Genomic DNA, 19,715 nt, shown 5'->3' on the forward strand with positions numbered 1-19,715 from the left:
ACACCGAGACAAACTAAATTGGAAAAATAATATACCAAAATTTATGGGATACAGCAAAAGCAATTCTAAGAGGAAAATTCATGTCACTAAATGCTTACCTCAAGAAATACAAGTCTCTTATATAAACAACCTAAATTTACACCTCAAAGAACTAGAAAAAGGAGAGCAAATCCCATGCATGAGGGCTCCCGCTTCGTGGCCTCCTGTTACCATCACATTGGGCATTAGGATTGCAACATATGAACTAGAGGGCAACACAAACATTTCAACCATAGCACCAGCTGAATGTTAATTTTAAAATATAAAAATTGTTGAACCATATCTTAGAAGCAAGATTGCAATATGCCTAAATTTAAGTGATGTTTTAAAAGAAGAAGCTCTATTAAGTCAAATTAATGATAGGAATTTATATTTTTGATTAGTTGAATAGACACCAATGTCAATGTGTGGGAAATACTTGTTAAAACTTGTTCGTGTATTATTTTTATTCATGTCAGTGTGGCATGTGGTGCAATTAACCTTTTGAATTTATCTTGAGCATTTTTTTTAAGCGGAAAGTAAAGCCCTTGGCATATCAAAATATAATTAAAATAAAAAGGGCAACAGGTTATTTGAGCAAAATGTTTTGAGTCAATATCACAGACCCAGAGAAAAAATATATTTACATAAAGAACTCATACAAAGGCCTGAAGTCCTAGCATGGCTAGAATAGAATAAGTAAAACCTGTACCTAACAATCGCACCAGGAAACAATATCAAATATAGGGGAAAACTGCATATATAAAAATTAATAAAAATGTTATTTATAATATCAAAAGATTTATTTTATTTTTTTATTTATTAATTTGTTTTTGTTACAGATGTTTCTCACTTTTTCCCATTGACACCCTCCTCCTGTTCCCCACTGCCCCATCCCCAGCTTTGATGTCTATGTACATTGGTCATGCATACATGCATGTAAGTTCTGTGGTTTATCTCTTCCCCCACAAACTCCCCCTCCTCTGAGTCTTGTCAGTCTGTACTCCATTCTTTGTCTCTGGGTTAATTTTGTTCAGCAGTTTGTTTAGGTCGTTATATTCTACAAATAAGTGAGATCATGTGATACTTGTCTTTCTCTGCTTGGCTTGTTTCACTTAGCATAATACTCTCCAGGTCCTTCCATGCCACCTCAAAGGATAAGAGATCTTTCTTTCTTATAGCTGCATAGTATTCCATTGTGTACATGTACTACAGCTCTTTAATCTACTCATCTATTGATGGACACTTGGGTTGTTTCCAGATCTTAGCTATTGTAAATAGTACTGTTATGAACATAGGGGTACGTATATTCTTTCTGATTGGTGTTTCAGGTTTCTTAGGGTATATTTCTAAAAGTGGTATCACTGAGTCAAATGGCAGTTCAATTTTTAACTTTTTGAGGTAACACCATAGTGTTTCCATAGTGGCTGCACCAGTCTACATTCCCACCAGCAGTGTACTAGAGTCCCCTTTTCTCCACACCTTCACCAACATTTGTTTGATGATTTGTTGATGGTGGCCATTCTGACAGGTGTGAAGTGATACCTCATAGTTGTTTTAATTCCAAAAGATTTTTTAAAGATTAAATATTCAACAACAGAGTAATAGCTAAGGAAACTGTTATGTTCATTCAATTATGCTGATATAACTATTATGCTGATATAACAAGGGATAAATTACAAACAGAAGAGCATTGGAAAGTTTTTACTGGGTCAAAAAAGAGTACCATAAAAATCTAGAGAATGTTTATAATCAGCAACATAATTTATGTGTGAAAAATATTGAAACATAGGTATATCCAAATACCATAATAGTTTTGGAGTTTATTAAAAAGAATATGAATAATATTTTTGGACTAAATTTCTCTATTCTTCAAAGTTATTAAATGAAACTTTCACTTTTTTAAATAAGTATTTTATAAATACACATATATATTTATATATTTATAGCCTGCCCTCAATGGCCTCCATTTCTATTCAGTTTAAGATGTGTCACAATATGTCAGAAGCTTCCTTTCCAGCCTTAATATCAACTATTTGCCAACAAGGAATCTCTGCTACAGAGACCCAAATCTTCCTGTTTTTTTCCTAAATCCAACTCTGCTTTTTCCTTTTACTCCTTGCTCACATTGTTTTCCATCTCTAGAACTGTGCTTGCCCTCAGCTTGTTTTTGCTTACATGTGCTGTTGAAGGTTTAACTCAAAAGTCACCATAATTATAAAGCCCTTCCTGATTCCCTCTCCTGGTTGTGCCCACCTTACTTTCACTTACTTTTACCTTAGCAGAATTATCTGTGCTGTGGTGATGGTAAGAACCGAGATAAAGTTTGCCTTGAAGCAAGTGGCATTCTTCAGTGTCACTAGGTTTTTTGTTTGGTTGGCTGGAGTTTTATTTTGCAACCTCAGTACGAATTTCTGCCTTAGTCATAATCTTTCCCAGCTAATAATTTGTTTGTATTAAGATAAATGTTTTGCAACATTTTTATCACTTTATTCACAATTTACTTTTAAATTTATCTCCTTTGCTTATAGGTGACCACACACACTATTACTACACTCCATTCAGGGGTCACCAGAGGTCGGCACCTGTAGTTCCCCGTATCCATGGCAGACATCCGTCCTCAACTCTCCCTGCAATGCATCCCTGACGGAGCTCTGATCACAATACCTTGTGAGGGCCATACCCCTTGTCTGCATCCCTCTAAACTTGGGATACGGAATTTTCTCATTCATTGAAGTATCCCCAGCATGTATGTATAAGATAAATACTTGTTAAATGGAAAAACGAGTTTATGACCACAATAAAAGCATAACTGAGTTCAGATTATTTGAAGCAATGGGTCACATGCTTGATCTAACTCTCAATAACCCAGGTTTGCAAAACCTATGGGATGCAAGAGTTGCTCTCCTCATGAAGTGATGCTGGGGGAATGTTACTTACTTCATAATCATTTTTAGTTTTTTAAAAAATGACAATATTGGCCCTAACCAGGTGGTTCAGTTGGTTGGAGTGTCATCCTGTGCACCAAGGTTGCGGGTTCCATCCCTGGTCGGGGTGCATGTTTCACTCTCTTTCTCTCCCTTCCTCTCTCTCAAAATCAATAAACATATCCTAGGGTGAGGATTAAAAAAAATAAAATTAAATAATAACTACATTTTTAAAATTAAAATGTCCATTTCAATACATTGTTTTAATAAAATGTCCCCCAAAATACAATTTCTGACCCTAAAATCCATGTTTACCTATGCTGTATGGTTTTTGTAAACTGCACCTGTTTAAATTAAACACAAAGCAAGAACACGTTCATGTAGAAAGGGAAGTGCTCCGCACTCTCCAGTCCCTCTGGAGGGCACTGGCTCCCTTGGGGGCTGCGGTCCTTTGCAGTAGCACACACACAGGGAAAGCCCTGAGGAGTGGTAGAGCCACCTGTAAGGTGGGAAAGCTGCCGCTCTGTCTTGCCTAACTTAACTCCTTCATCGACTGCCCCCTCCTCCACACTCCCTTTTCACTGCTTTCTCATCTCTTATTGTTCAGCACAAGGGCTGTGCATGAGTGTCTAGTTTATGCTGCCTACACCTAGAAGGCACTCAATGTGTGTTGAATGAATATGTAATAACCTAAACTAGGTATAGATCACTTGCAAATTCCAACTCTTAGCAAAGTAGAACTCTTAAAAGTAGGCATCTGCTAAGACAGTGACTAACATGCCTATGCTGAAATCAGAAGTTTAACTTCCAATATGTTATTATATATTTGCCCAAGATATCACACAGATCTTTTTCAAGGTGCACAATTCTAAATATATTCTTTGGTCAAAGATCCTTCATCCACTTCCTTTGTTCCCTTTTTTGGGGATTCTCAGTGAAGTGAAAAGGATTCTACAAATAATCAGGAGCCCCAGAAACACTGCCCTCTACAAGTTGGTCACAGGGAAAGCCCCTATTTCTCTAAAAGAGCCCCACTGCACAGGAGTAAGGCTGTGATGCAGTGTCTCAGCGAATCCAACTCTCCCAACACAATCAGTCCTTTCAGGATTTTCAAAAAAATCTCAGGGATATAAATGTCTGTCATGTACTTTGGGCAATGAAATAAAACATATTTTTAATATTTGGCCAAGACTTAAGTCTTCGAGAGCCAAGATTCAAAGCAAATATTCCCACATTCATTGAAAAAATTGTTGTCCAACGTATTTCATGGTTTATTCATGCAGAGCAGCGCTTCCGGTCTTCTACCATTCATTCCAATGATTTCACAGAGAAGCCAGAGGCTATTTTCAAAATTGGGGTGACATTTAAAATCAGGGAGACATTGTTTTTCTCACAAGCAAAAATAATGATTTCTTCTTTTATGCTAAATGTCTTCTTCACTGGGTGGTTTTGCTGATAATAATCTTTCCTGTCTAGCTCACAGGTTAGTTATGAGGATCCAAAAAGAGATAGCACATTCCAATCTGCTACACAAACTGTAAGGGGTTTTATAAATATTGTAGATTATTACCATGATCATTGTTATCCATTCAAAGTAAGACTCAGGCATCAAGGACCTAAGGGGATATGGAACCCCACTGCGGGAATTCATTTTGAAAGGTACACAGAGAGGAGAGAGAGAGACAGCCTTCTGATGAAGGTGCTGTTCTGGACTAAGATCACCTGTGTGTGGTTCTGCCTCCGCCCATTACTAGCTGTGCCAGTCACTTAACTGATCTAAGACACATTTTTAATTTATAAAACTAGGATAAATGAGAGTATTTTATCAGATTTCTATATTAATAATCAGACTTTTGTGAAGTACCGACTCCATATTATATGTTTATTTCTATTATTAGTTCACTAGAATATAAGCACCACAGTGACTCATGAATCTATAAAAATCCTAGAAGAAAATCTAGGCAACAAAATTTCAGACATCATACGCAGCAGAATTTTCACTGATATATCACCTAAGGCAAGGGAAACAAAGGGGAAAATGAACACATGGGACCACATCAAACTAAAAAGCTCCTTTACAGCAGAAGAAACAAGCATCAAAATGGAAATGGAACCCACTGTATGGGAGAGCATAATTGACAACAATACATCAGATAAGGGGTTAATTTCCAAAATATATAGAGTGCTCATACAACTCAACAAAATGAAGGCAAATAATCTAATTAAAAATGGGCAGAGGGTCTAAATAGACACCTCTCCAAACAGGACATACAAATGGCCAAGAGACATATGAAGAAATTCTCAACATCACTAATCATCAGAAAGCTGCAAATTAAAACAACAATGAGGTATCACCTCATACCTGTCAGAATGGCTGACATCAACAAATCATCACACAACAAGTACTGGCAAGGGTGTGGAGAAAAGGGACTCTTGTACACTGCTGGTGGGGATGCAGACTGGTGCAGCCACTATAAAAAACACTATGGTGTTGACTTCCGGTCAAGATGGCGACGTAGGGAAACGCAGTATCGCGTTCTCCCACAACCACATCCAAGTTACAACAAAACTACAGAACAACCATCATCCAAAACCGCCTGAAATCAAGCTGAATGGAAGTCCTACAACTACGGAATTTTAAAAAAAGGCAGCTACATCCAGACTGGTAGGAGGGGCGGCGGCGCGAGGGGTGGCGGCAGCTGCACGGCGGCGGCGCGACGGGCTGGTCCCACACCCAAGTGTGGCGGATAAAAATCAGGAGGCTCCCGAGGCTGGGAAGGTCCTTCCTGAGGACTGAGGGGTCCCCGTCCCACACCAGGTGCCCCGCTCAGGTTTCCAGTACCAGGAAGAGAAGTCCCCATAACTTCTGGCTGGAAAAACCAGCAGAAACTGAGGCTCAGGGAAGCTGACCTGGCTGGAGCCACAGGCAGCTCCCTAAAGGGCCCGCGCACAGACTGGTCGGACTCTCTCCCTCTAAGCTCGGAGGGGAGGCAGCTCCAGGGGCACCAGAGAAATACAGGGAGGAACTGAGCTGTTTGGCACTGGAGCGAGGGCTGGAGAGGGGGCTTTCTCGGGGACAAACGTGCTGTCAGAGGCCTTTGTTCCTTTGGTGAGCCCTTCCCTGGAGCGGCAGACAGTCGCCATATCTGGGACTCCAGCAACCTGGCTCACACTGGTAGCCCCGCCCTGCTGACTCCCTGAGGCCCCGCCCCACCCAACTTTCAGGCCCACCCAAGCTGTTGCTACTTGCTTAACCATAGGATTGGCCTGTCTTGGATCCTGCTTCAGGTTTTTCCTAAATTCTTTCAAACGAGCAGCATCGGGTCTCAGCGAGCCCCATACCTCTCATTAAGTAATACACAGAAACAAACACAGGGAGGCAGCAAAATGAGGAGACAAAGAAACAGGTCCCAAATGAAAGAACAGAACAAAACCCCAAGAAAAGAACTAAGCGAAATGGAGATAAGCAACCTAACAGATGCTGAGTTCAAAATACTGCTTATAAGGATGCTCAATGAACTCAGTGAGGGCCTCAAGAGCATAAAAAAGTACCAGTCAGAAACGATCGCTGCACAGTTAGAAACGAAGGAGGCTTTAACTGAAATAAAGAATAATTTACATAGCTTCAATAATAGAGTACGTAAATCCAAGGAGCAAACCATCGATTTGGAATATAAGGAAGCAAAAAACGCCCAACCAGAACAGCAAAAAGAAAAAAGAATCCAAAAAAATGAGGATAGTGTAAGGAGCCTCTGGGACAACTTCAAGCGTGCCAACATTCGCATCTTGGGGGTGCCGGAAGGAGAAGAGAGAGAACAAGAAATCGAAAACCTGTTTGAAACAATAATGGCAGAAAACTTTCCTAACTTGGTGAAGGAAACAGACATACAAGTCCAGGAAGCACAGAGAGTCCCAAACAAGATGAACCCCAAGAGGCCCACACCAAGACACATCATCATCAAAATGCAAAAGGTTCAAGACAAAGAGAGAATCCTAAAAGCAGCAAGAGAAAGGCAGCTAGTTACCTACAAGGGAGTTCCCATTAGGCTGTCAGCTGATTTCTCAAAAGAAACTTTGCAGGCCAGAAGGGAGTGGCAAGAAATATTCAGAGTGATGAAAACCAAGAACCTACAACCAAAATTACTCTATCCTGCAAAGCTGTCATTTAGAATCGATGGACATATAAAAACTTTCCCAGACAAGAAAAAATTAAAGGAGTTCATCACTACCAAACCGTTATTATATGAAATGATGAAGGGTCTTTTTAAAGAAAAAGATAAAATGTAGGAACAAACAAAATGGCAAGAATTCATATCTATCAACAATGGAATCTACAAACAAAATGAACAGGAAGAACAGGAACATTCTCATAGATACAGAGAATATTTTGTTGGTTGCCAGTTGGGAAAGGGGTTGGGGGAATGGATGAAAAAGGTGAAGGGATTAAGAAGCACAAATTCATTGCTAGACTGACAAACCTCAAAGGGAAAGGGGTTGGGGGGGTGGGAAGAAATAAACCAAAGAACTTATATGCATAACCAATGGACACGGACAATAGTATGGGAAAAGGTGGGAGGGGGGCGGGAGTGGGGAGGAGGGGGTCAATGGGGTAAAAATGTGGAACATCTGTAATACATTTTACATCCAACAATAAAGATGTGGGAAAAAAAAAAAAAAAAAAACACTATGGTGTTACCTCAAAAAGTTAAAAATTGAACTGCCATTTGACCCAGTGATTCCACTTCTAGGAATATATATCCTAAGAGGCCTGAAACACCAATCAGAAAGAATATATGCACTCCTATGATCATAGCAGCACTATTTCAGTTGCTAAGATCTGGAAGCAGCCCAAGTGTCCATCAATAGATGAGCGGATAAAAAAGCTGTGGTACATGTACACAATAGAATACTATGCAGCTGTAAGAAAGAAAGATCTCTTATCCTTTGAGACAACATGGAGGGACCTGGAGAGTATTATGCTAAGCAAAATAAGCCAATCAGAGAAAGACAAATACCACATGATCTCACTTATTTGTGGAATATAATGAACAGAAAAAACTGATGAACAAAACAGACCCAGAGACGTAGAATGGAGTACAGTTCAGACTGACAAACCTCAAGAGGAGAGGGGTAGGAGGGAGGGTTGAGATAAACCAAAGAACTTGTATGCATGTCTGCGTAACCAATGGACATAGACAACAATGCTTGGAGGAGGGTGGGATAGGGAGAAGGGTGTCTGTGGGAAAAAGGAGAAATAGCTGTAACAAAAATAAATTAATAAAAAGAAAAGTGAAGTCCTACTTTTAAAAAAAGGAAATTAAATTTCTTTTAAAAAATAATAGAAGCACCACAAAATTAGGACTAGATTTTTCATGCACTCATTTATTCATTCTTTAAACAAATGTTGATTACCAGGTTCTGTTCTAGACACTGAGTATACAGCAGTGAAGACAGACAAGGTCCTTGCTACAGACAGTAAACAAGCAATCAAAGCCATTTCAAGGAGTGATAAATACTGTAAAGAAGCTAATGCAGATTAATCACACAGAGCTGCAAGAGGGTGGAGCTGAAAGCAGGTGCCTTAAACAGGTGTCAAGAAAGCCATCCAAGAGGATCACATTGTCCTCCCCCCTCCTCATCATTCAGGTGCTAGGTCACATGTGCTAGCCGTGCAAAGATCTAATGGAAGAGCACTTCAGCCTGGGGAAATAACATCTGCAACATGTCTGGGACAAAAATGAGCTTGTTGTGTTCAGAAGTCATAATGGCCCCAGTCTGTTGAGTTGACATGAATGAGAGGAAGAGTTGATGAGCAGAAGATAGCGAAACAGAGTGGTCACGTCATATGGGGCAGGAGAGGCCATATTTAAAAGCTGAATTGCGTTCCACTTGGAATCTTGTAGCCCTTGCATGCATATATATATATATATATATATATATATATATATATATATATATATATTTTAACAATGTAACTAATATATACACAAAGAATTTTTTACAATAATTATCCTAAGAAAGCATTTAGGATACTTAGAGACCTTGAGACTCTTAAGAGACGCCTTCTCTCAAGGAAAAATCAGAAATTAGCCAGGCTTTCCATCTTTAAAACAGTGGTATCTATCCAATGTGGCAGTGATTCCTAGTACAACATTTCTCCTTTCTTTATCACATGCAATAAAAATGGCTATTCTGACCAGGCTTCATTAGACAAAGGTAAGACATTGCTTTTAACCTGGAGCAAAAGATCATCATATTTTATATTATAATCCAGATGGTTTATATCTGTGATGATGTAAATGTTCTGTCTGCACTATCCAAAATGTTACTATTGAACCCTTAATCTGTGGCTACAGTGACTGAGAAACTAAATCTTTCATATTAACTCGTAATTTAAATAGCCCTATGTGGTTTGTGGATACTGTATTAAATACTGCAGATTATTTTTCTTGTTTTTGCCATTTAACTTCTTGAAGTGGCTCATCAGCTCCCTTATCCCATCCCCACTGGTACGTCCTTCCTCTCACTCCCCACATGTGCTGCAGCCCATTGGCTGAACTGTTGCAAATCCTAGTCATAGGTAAGATTCCTGTGTAAGCTCATCACACTCACTCCGTTCCTCGGTCTTGACTCTATCCCAATCCACAGCCATCTCTTGCACCTGCAGTGAGATAATGAAAAGAAACTCGTGCAACCACACAGATGCAGAAAGCATATCCATGTCCATCTCTGCTGTTCAGTGAGTAACCCTGAACTGATGACTAAGAGGTATTCCCCTTGTCTGCCAAGAGTTGCTTCACACATCTAAGAGAATTGCCCATGCAATCGCTTTTCCAGGTGTAAAAGGCACATCTATTTCAGATGAGAGATGTTCCAGAATTAGCCTAGGCTTAGTTACTCCAAAATTCAAGAGATTCTTATATTCTTTACAATTTATAAAACTTGCGAATCTGCCATATTCTCAATATCGATACCAGAATATCAATACTAGTGAAACTACTAAATAATCATTTTTTAAAAGAAATAAAACAGCAGTTTGAATTCACCTTTAAACACAGCAGTCCACTGTATCTGCAGTGAGGAGGCAGGAAGAGAAAGCAGGTTTTATTTCTACTCCAGTGTGCCTCTCTCCAAGGAGTAAGTCAGTCACAGAGATGATGGTGAGTGACCTCACAGCAGATGATCAGAGCACTATTTATGGGGCCTCGGACTGGCTCATTTATGTCTTTTGTGTGTGTTGCAAACATGATTTCCAGGCTTAAACATTCCTTATAAATTTTATTTAGGTTTCTGAGACATCAAAGAACACTTTAAAAACAGATATTAATAAGTCAGGTGTAAATAAATCAGAAGCATGCAGATTAAATGTCTATGAGGAGAAAACTCTGGGAGAAATGGGCTTGAGAAAAAATTCAATCAAGATCATTTTGAAACCAGACTATTTTTTTTTTTTTTAGTTTATTTTTCAAAATTCATCTAACATAGGATCTAAAATAAAAGCTTCTTTAGGTACTCAGACAACAGATTCTGTTTTTCCCCTGAATCACATTTAATAATCTCAAGGTTCCCTATGTGGCAAAGTTCTCTTTGACATGTAGAAAACCCCTAGTGCCTGAGTCAATAACACAGTCTTCCAGGATTTCCATGGCAGCTGTGATTACTTCATTCAACAACACTAACAACAGCGAATCTCAATAACAGCATCTCACAGCATCTATGGTATTCACAGTGCATGTTCTTTTAATTAATTATTTCCCTAACAGAGAAACAAGTGGATTAGCGGTCCTCTAACCTAAGAGGATTGTGGAGTTCTTGCAGGTGTTCTATTCCAGAGTGATATTTTTTTTAATTCAGATATCTATGACCCAAGAAAGGCAATGATATCAGTATAAAAAAGCAAGTGTTGTCTCAAAAGTAAATAAAATCACAGACCCTAAACTACATGGAAATGCTCAATTATAATGTGGTTTTCTAAAAGATGCAAAATCTCCTTACTTTTTTTTTGGGGGGGGGCTTATATTTTAAGTATCTTTATAATACAAATACAAAATAAGAAATGCTCTTAGAGGAACATTGAACCATAGAAAAGAGAACAAGAACTCTACTTTAAGAAACACTATTCCAGAAACTACATATTAGTCAGTTACAATTTATGAAACTCTGCCTTACTTTAGATGTATCTCCAGAATATAAACTCATCACTGCTGTGTTTTCCTTAGTTATCATAAAGAAATAGTAATAATTTTTGTCCACCTAAACTAGTAAATTAAAGAGGGAATTAATTTCCAACTACAGTTAGAAATAAATTCATTGAAGGTCTGTCCATCATTCACCACATTGAAATGCTACAGTAATCTAATCATCACTTAGTTCTTAGCACTGAACATGATGTGCTCACTAAGCTATCTAAGTTATGAATATGTCCATGATGTCCTCCTGTTGACTGATAAACACAGACAATGTTAATATATTAGAAAATGTTTTGACCAAGAGCAGATATTGTCAGAATCCAGGTCTATGTGGTCCAATTTAGTTCTTCACAATTTTCATCACTGAAATTAATACATTGACCCTGAGATCAACTAGAAAGCTGTTGACAGAATAAATAGGCTCAGATATTTGTGGAAAGTTGCTTTTCAGCCAATGTTTCAAGGTAGGACAATGAATACATTCAATAAACATTTGTTGTGTGTCTATTATGTGCCAAGAGACATAAATAGGTACTTGAGGGATATGAATATATATGCAACAGCACATATCCACAAGAAACTTACTACATAATCATGGATGGATAGAATTTTAGGCTAATAGATGGACAAAATACCTTCAGAACATCTTCCAGATGTCTGTTGGTAAATTTGTGACCTCTGGAATAAGTAACTCTATAATTCTAAAGTTTACACTTGATTGAGAACTTTGCAGAGAAAAAATAAATTATATCAAACATAATGTCCAAGATGCTTTCTTTAAACAGAATAGTTTTCCTTTTGCTCAGTCCTGCAGTATAAACCTCATATTAAGACACTTCATTAGCAGCTAGCATTCTACTTCATTTTGGGTTATTACTGTCAGCTTTATGCTGTTGAATAATGCTGCTCCATAATGACACAGATACTGTAAAACTCTTAACAGTTGATGCTGTAGTCTTATAGAAGCTACTTTATCCAGAAATAACTATTAACCAAGACTCATGTACTTGTACAGTACAATAAAAATTTGTTTACAATCATGCTCTGAAGGCACCTGGAGATCTCAGAATGCTCTTTTAAAAATCTCATCTAAAGCACAAAGCAATTAATGTCAATCGATCATCAAATATGTATTAGTCTCTATTACTATAAATAAAGAAAATACAATAATGTGTTAAGATAGGGTTCTGCTCTCAAGAAGCTTACAACTATGGGGAGATTTAGAACACACCAATGAATCCTTAATAAAGATCATAGGAATTGGTAAAAAGGGAAACTTTTGCCTCCATCCCAAAGTCCTTTCCTAACTCTCCTGCCCTCAAATGAAGAGATGTTACTATTGGCCCAAACATGGGACCATTACTGGGCTTTGTCTTCCAGATGGGAGGACCCAGCACCCCTGCTCAGGGGCCAAGCTTCCCTTTCTGCCTCCATGTATAAACAGATTTCTCAGACCCAATCATCCTGGATTCAGAAGAGAGGTTTCACGCTTGAGCCACGTTCTCCTGTGCAGATGTTACCAAAAAGACTGGATTGAAACATATGGGAAGACTGTTGGCTATTAATATGTTGGTATTTTGCTAAGAATTGCTATATATAAGTCTCTTTGCATGAAGCCTTGAAGGAAAAAAGAATGAGTAATAAGTTTGCCAAAATCCCATGTTAAACTGCTCATGTGGTAGTTGACCAGAAAGTAAAAACTAAGTTTATATTTACTTGGGTCACCGCAAAGTTACTGTCAAAAGATAAACTAAGGCACATTAACATTTAAGAGTTTATCTGAGCAAAAATTGGTTAGATCAGGCAGCAATGAACTGGAAATGGTTAAAAGCATTCCACTAATAGGAGCTGGGGAAAGACTTTTATAGAAAAATGCAGATGCAAAGCAAAGCAGTTATTATTTTTTAATTTATTTTTTTATTATTGACAGTGTTACGGATGTCTCCCATTTTCTCCCCTTTTCTCCCTCCACCAAGCCCCCACCCCACTTCAGGCCTTCACCACATTATTGTCTGTGTCCATGGGCTATGCATAGATGTATACAAATTCCTTGCTTTCCCTCTTCCCATCCCACACCCCTCCCTCCGAGATCTGTCAGTCTGCCCCGTGCATCCATGCCTCTGGACCTGTTTGTTCCTCAGTTTATTTTGTTCATTAGATTCCACATACAAGTGAGACCATGTGATACTTGTCTTTCTCTGACTGGCTGATTTCACACAGCATAATACTCTCCAGGGCCACCTATGCTGTCACAAAGCCTACTTGGCTGTAAGTGGCTGTCCTTAGGTTTGGATTTTGTCACCTTGAAGAATTTACAGGTTTGGATTTTCGTTTCCTTACATAGGCCACCAGGACATTAGAGCCACCTCAGTCTCATGGCCCCCTTGTTTAATTAATTTAACTTATTATATGCACTAAATTATTTTCAGGCTTTATTGAAATGCAGTGGACCTGTAACCTTGTGTACGTTTAAGATGTACTTATTGCTCTGATACACCTATACATTGCCATATGGTTACACCATGCCTTTGGCGAACACCTCCATCACGTCATATAACTGCCATTTCTTTTTTGTGGTGAAAACACTCAAGATTTACTCTCTGAGCAACTTTCAAATATAGAATACAGTACTGTCAACTACAGTCACATGCTATACACTAGATCCCTATACTGATTTCTCTCAGCTGGATGTTTGCACCCTTTGACCAACATCTTCCCTACATGCATTTTAATCTAACTTTAGTTGGAAAAGGTGATTTTCATAAATTCTCTTTATAAACAATATTTACATTTGCCTTTATATATGCCTTTTCTTAACTTATGTATCCTTTAAGAGAAACTGCTAGAAAATGGAAAGAGGGTTGCATGACACAAACATGAATGAATTGGGTGAATTCTTCCATGACTAAGGTTCTCAACTAACCCTGTCTCCTTCATTCTCTCTTTGACTATAGGTACTAGGAAGGCAAATTGTGACACTTTAGAACTTAACTCAGTGGCTGACGCTTAGTAGGGCTTAAAAATGCTTGTTGAGTGAATGAGTGCGTGAATTTCTAACAAGCATTTGAAAAAAAATTGCTTAAGATGCTACCTAATATCCACTGCCTACGGAATCCAGCTTGCAGGACTTTTCGATGAGCTAAGATATAATCTCTGAGGTGTCTGGTCTATGAATGCATCTGTTCTCTCTTTTCATCAGTAAGTGGAAGATGCTACTGGAGTGCAAGAGGTTTCTGATAGAGCAGCCTTTGTGGTACAAACATGACCTAATGCACATCTAATTCATTCTCTCTCTCTCTCTCTCCCTTCCCCCATGTGTGTATATCACAGTTATCAAAATCAAGAATTTCAGAGTTACTATTGTCTCATTGATAGTCTGTGTTCAAATGTTCCCAGTTGTTGTAATGATGCCCCTTCACAGCTCTGTCTTCCGTGTTGATAACCACACACTGCATTTAACTGTCATGTCTCTCTAGTCTCCTTTAATCTGAAATAGTTCTTTGGTCTTGCTTTGTGTTTCTTGTATTTCATATTTTTGAAGAGAAATTGTACAGGCTGTTATTTTGCAGCATGTCCTAAATTTGGAATATATACATGTTGCCAAAATCCCACTAATTAAACTGTAGCCCATTCTCAAAATTAGCCCCTAAATCTACCTGACATGCACATCCAAAGTCCATGTCTGTTCTTAGATGAAAGACAGACAGAACATTTTGCCAGTTTCTGAAATGTGTTTATTCCACAATTATTTGGACAAATTTGCTTCAGGGACAATTTGGAGCATTGGAAACGGGCCCAAAATGAAGTGTCTCATGCAAGAACACGCAGCCAAATGTATTACCCATAGCAATGATTTCATTGACAGGCCATATTCAAATGTGGCTATTGATGATATTGTTGGTGATTGAGGAAGAGAAATTATACTCTTATCTTCTTCTTTTATCTTGACATTATCTTAAACTTACAGAAGAGTTGCTGGTATATATATTACCTTATCACCTAGACTCACCAACTCTTTGCATTTCACTTCATTTGCTTTATTATATTGTCTCTCTGCAGTGTATGTGTACATTTTTGTATCTTTTCAGCACTATTTTAGAGTAAGTTGTGGACATCATGAAGCTTAAAACTTAACTTCTTCAGTGTACATTTTCTAAGAACAAGGATATTGTCTTATTTAACTATGATGAAGTTATCAAAGTCAAGATTTTTAGAACTGATATAACAAATAGACAGTTCATGTTTAAATTTTGTCAGTTGTTCCAATAATGTAAATTGTAGCTCTTTTTTCGTGTCTATAACCACACATTGCATTTACTTGTTCCGTCTCTTTAGTCTCCTTGAATCTGAAATAGTTCCTCAGCCTTGCTTTGTGTTTCTTCCCCTTGATATTTTTTTGAACATCCAAAAACTTTTTAACAACAAGGTAAGATCTGGGGTTAGTTTTTGCAGTCATGGCTGGCCTGTGGGCCTCTTCTGCACTCAAACTTCCAGCCCTTGGACTGTACAGAGGGTTTGGTGTGGCTGAGAGGGTTCCTGGGGCCTTGACAAAATACCTGCACACCTCCGGGCTCTTGCTTTGTGTTTCTTGTATTTGATATTTTTGAAGAGAAATTGTACAGGCTATTATTTTGCAAGACAGTGCCACAGCCCTTGGGGGAGTCCAGAGCCTGCTGATCAAAGGTAAGAATCTTGTCCCCCACCTTGATGATGTAGCTCCAGGCACGGCTGCTCTCAAGAAGTACATATACCTTCAGTTTGGGTGCCTCCTGGACACACACATCATAAGTTATAGTCCCTACTAACCACAGTGGTTCTGCCCTCCCTGCCAGGAAGCTTCATCTTTCGGATCATCTGGGAAAAAGACAGAGGTTGCTGATTGGTGGATCTCCTGAACAACCTCTTCAGCACCACTTGGTTGAAAGTGGAGTTGGTTCATCTGGCCAGAAACCTGGATAGCTTGACCGACAGCCTTAGGTAGTCATCCTGGCTCTTGGGCCCTTGCACCCAACCTTTTGGTCTTTGCTGTGGTAGATGTCAACTCCCATGATGGTGCCTTCTTCTCCACCAGGTCCAAAAAGTGCCCTCAAAATTTTAATTTTAAACACCAAAACAACAGTTGCCTGTTTATTGTTTTTCAAAAAACAAACAAACAAACAAAAAAACCATAATCAAAATGACCCTGTAGTGAGCGCTGAGCTGATGTGGCCGACGAGGACTGTCTCCCAGGTTGTTTCCTGAAACATCAGGGGCACCGAGGTGGTGGGCTCCTGCCCAGCAGAGATGGCAGTGGGGTGGACATCAGAAGAGCTGCAGACTAGTTTTGAGCCTGTGCAGCTGGCCTTGGCTCCAGAGAAGGCCCTCCAAGTTGCTGCTGCTACCGCCACTACCAATGCCACAGCGCAGGCCCAGGGAGCCCATCGTGGATGTGGGGGGTCCCAGGCTCTGCTGTAGCACAGGCTGGTCCAAAAGACACGTGGTATCCTAGTTCTCCAGCAGAAGCTCTGCTGGGTCCTCAGTCTGACCTGGCGTTAGGCCGAAGGGCAAGGTGCCCCACCACACGTCTTACGAGCTCACTTCCCGTGCAGAGCCCCGCAGTGCTCCCTTTTTCTGAGCCAAGGGTCTGGCATTCTCCACAGTGGGGGAATCCTCCTCCAAAGATACCCCCCCCCCTTCATTCTGTCTTCCTCCTCCTCATCTTTATCTTCCTTTTCCTCCCATTTCTCTTGGTCATCATTTTCCTCTTCCTCCTCTTCTACCTGGTCATCCAAGACTTCCTTCTCCTCCTTCTCACCTTCCTTGACATCATTAAGGCTGCCCTTCTCCTCCCGCTGCTGGCTTCTCCTTCAGGCCCAGAGCGGGAGCCAGTGGTCTGAGGCTCCGATCAGGCTGTCCAGGGTGTATGCAGACTTCCCAACGGGGGATGCCTCTGAGCCCTCCTCCAGCAGGTGGTTTGTTCCATTCTGGGTATAAATGGAACAGATGCACAGCAGCTTCTGTTGCTCCTCCTCTGGCAGCCCTGCCCCATGGCTTTGAAGATGAGCTGAAGGAGCTGGGGGCTGGCCCAGCAAGGAGAGCTCAAGCAGGACTCAGCCCCCTGGGGCCAGGCAAGGCAAGCAGAGCAGATGAATAGCCTCCAGCTCTTCCTTGCTTCCCACTGGACTGCAGAAAATCAGCGGGCATTCCGTCCAGTCTTCGTGTTAGCCACGATCAGTTCAACGGTCCATCTGAGGATGTAGGTGGGCCGGATCCCACTTTTCCCCAAGGCCGGCAGCTCTGACAGCTTCCTCTCTAGCAGGGCCTGCATGAAGGTCTGGGAGTGCGGCCTCTGGGCAGAGGTTTCCAGAACTGAGAGAACAGCTTTGGTACCAGGGTATCACTGAAATCCATGTTTTCTTCATACTCTATCTGCAAAGCCGCCAACTGGTCAAATGTGGGGATGAGAAAGCCGTTATCCAGAAAAGCATCCAGCACAGTGTCCCTGTTCTCCCATGTAATGCCCTTGAGTTTTGCCAGGATGCAATCTACAGGTGGGGAGAAGCGATTCCACACCTTAACAGCCTGAGGTAAATACCTAAATTTCTCCAGCACCTTAAACTGCTCCTCTTTGTGTGATACCAGCAGCTCCCGGGCTCCTTCATAAAGCTCTTTCTGTCTCTGAGCCTTTTCCCAATGTGCATCGACCCTGCTGTCTCCTGTGCTGTCTCCATGAGCCCTGACATCCAGGTCTGCACCTTTCCCCTCCTCCTTAGGCTGTGGTTTCTGTTCTGGGATGTCATCAACACTGTTCTTTTTTCTTTTTTTTTTTGGTATATGACCCTAGCAGGAACCGAACCCAGTACTCTCTGGTCCACAGGCCAATGCTCCGACCACTGAGCCAAACTGGCCAGGGCATTAACACTGTTCTTTGATTTCTTTTGGTTGTCTTCATTGGTCTCTTCCTTGTCCTCCTCCAACTCCCAAGTCTCTGTCAGGCTGTTCTCCAGTTGGCGACACCAGTAGGTTTCCCGTAGCCAACCCAGGGCCAAATAGCAGCCTCTGCGTCAGTTATTTATAGAAGGCATTTTCTCATGGGTCAACTCATGGCGAAGTTCAACAAGCCAATCTGGAATGTTCACCTCCTGAGCCAGGAACCCAGAGGGAACCCTGACAGACTTTGTCTTCCTCTCTGAGATGAAATTCACAAACCTGACCAATGCCATGCCATAGAGCAGTCTAAGTTCATCAGTGCCCAAGCCACCAGTTACATCCAAGAGCTCACAGAGTACCAGGTCCACAGTAGAAGCCACTGCCAGGGGGAGCTCATTGACTAACCTGCTCCCCAACGCGTGATGTGGTCCGACATGCACCACTGCAGTTGGCGGTCATCACAGAGCAGGTACACCATCACCTGATCCCACTCGGCCTTCCTGAACCAGGTGACCACAATGTGCTGGTTGGGTGCCTACCCCATGTTCAGGTTTCTATCTCCAGTCCAGAACAGCTGCTCGTGGTCTTGCTGTCACCCAACCAGGAGGAAGGGCCAGTGATGTGCACACGCATCCCTTTCTAGAGACATGAACTGGAGGTATGGCAACATCACTTCAACTGATCCCCCATTGTGTTGAACTTAGTCACAAAGAACACACCAACCTGCAAGAGAGGCTGGGAAATGGGGTCGCTCACAGGTGGCCATCTGACAGTCTCTGGAACAGAAGCTACCCACACATTAGCACTTCCTGATTAGCAAGCAGAATGTCCCATAAAGAGTACAGTATTCAAAGCCCATATTGAGAATGGAGGGTTTAGTGAAAAGCCCAGTTTATAGAAGGCCTGCATAGGCAATACAGCCTATGGAAAAGCGCAAAGGGGATTGCTGATATTGGAGACCTGTTGAAGATCTATTAGATGCCTGGGAAAAAAGACTTCAGTTGCTCATGCCTCTAAACCTTGTCTTATCAATCACTGTTCCATGTACATAATACTCCAGTGGTACCAAATCACTTGTGATTTTCCCAAATACCTACTGCTTCATGCTTTTTCCAACTTAGGTGTTCCTTGTTCCTTTACATGGAACGTCCTTCTTGCTGTCACTTCTATCCCAATGGAAAGACACCTCAACTTTTAGCAGGCATTCAGATCTCAATTTCTCTGAGAAAACTATCTCAACTCCTGGAATATAGTGAGTAATCCCAGACAGCTCACCCTCACAGTACAGCATGTCCCAATATATTGACACATCTGTCATCCACTACTGCACTTTAAGTTCCTTGGGGCACAGACTGTGTCACATGTTTTGGACCGTTGAATTCTGTGGTTCTGAAAGGCAGGCCTATGTTGTATACTTTTTTTAGGATGTTGAGGGTGACCACAAGGAGAAAACTAGGAGATCATAAAATCAATGGAAGGCATCCTGGGACTTAAGAATAACTGATGATTAAGGGAAAGAAGCCAATGAAGAGAGAGAGACCATAGATGTAAAAGAAAAAGAGGAGGCAATAAAAATAAGAACATAGGGCTTTTCAAAGCAGAGTGTCTAGGCTTGGAAATGAGAATGAAGGAAATGACAGTAGAGGAAGTTACAGAGAAGTGCTTCGGTAGA

General features: G+C 40.7%; 2 pseudogenes; both read right to left on the bottom strand.

The window, feature by feature from the left end:
- Positions 1-15,573: 15,573 nt before the first annotated feature.
- LOC118631785 lies at positions 15,574-16,182 on the bottom strand (annotated as a pseudogene).
- Positions 16,183-16,435: 253 nt separating this feature from the next.
- On the bottom strand, positions 16,436-17,775 carry LOC118631749 (annotated as a pseudogene).
- Positions 17,776-19,715: the final 1,940 nt, after the last annotated feature.

Source organism: Molossus molossus, unplaced genomic scaffold (assembly GCF_014108415.1).
Source record: "Molossus molossus isolate mMolMol1 unplaced genomic scaffold, mMolMol1.p scaffold_m16_p_16, whole genome shotgun sequence".
NCBI classification, from domain to species: Eukaryota; Metazoa; Chordata; class Mammalia; order Chiroptera; family Molossidae; genus Molossus; species Molossus molossus.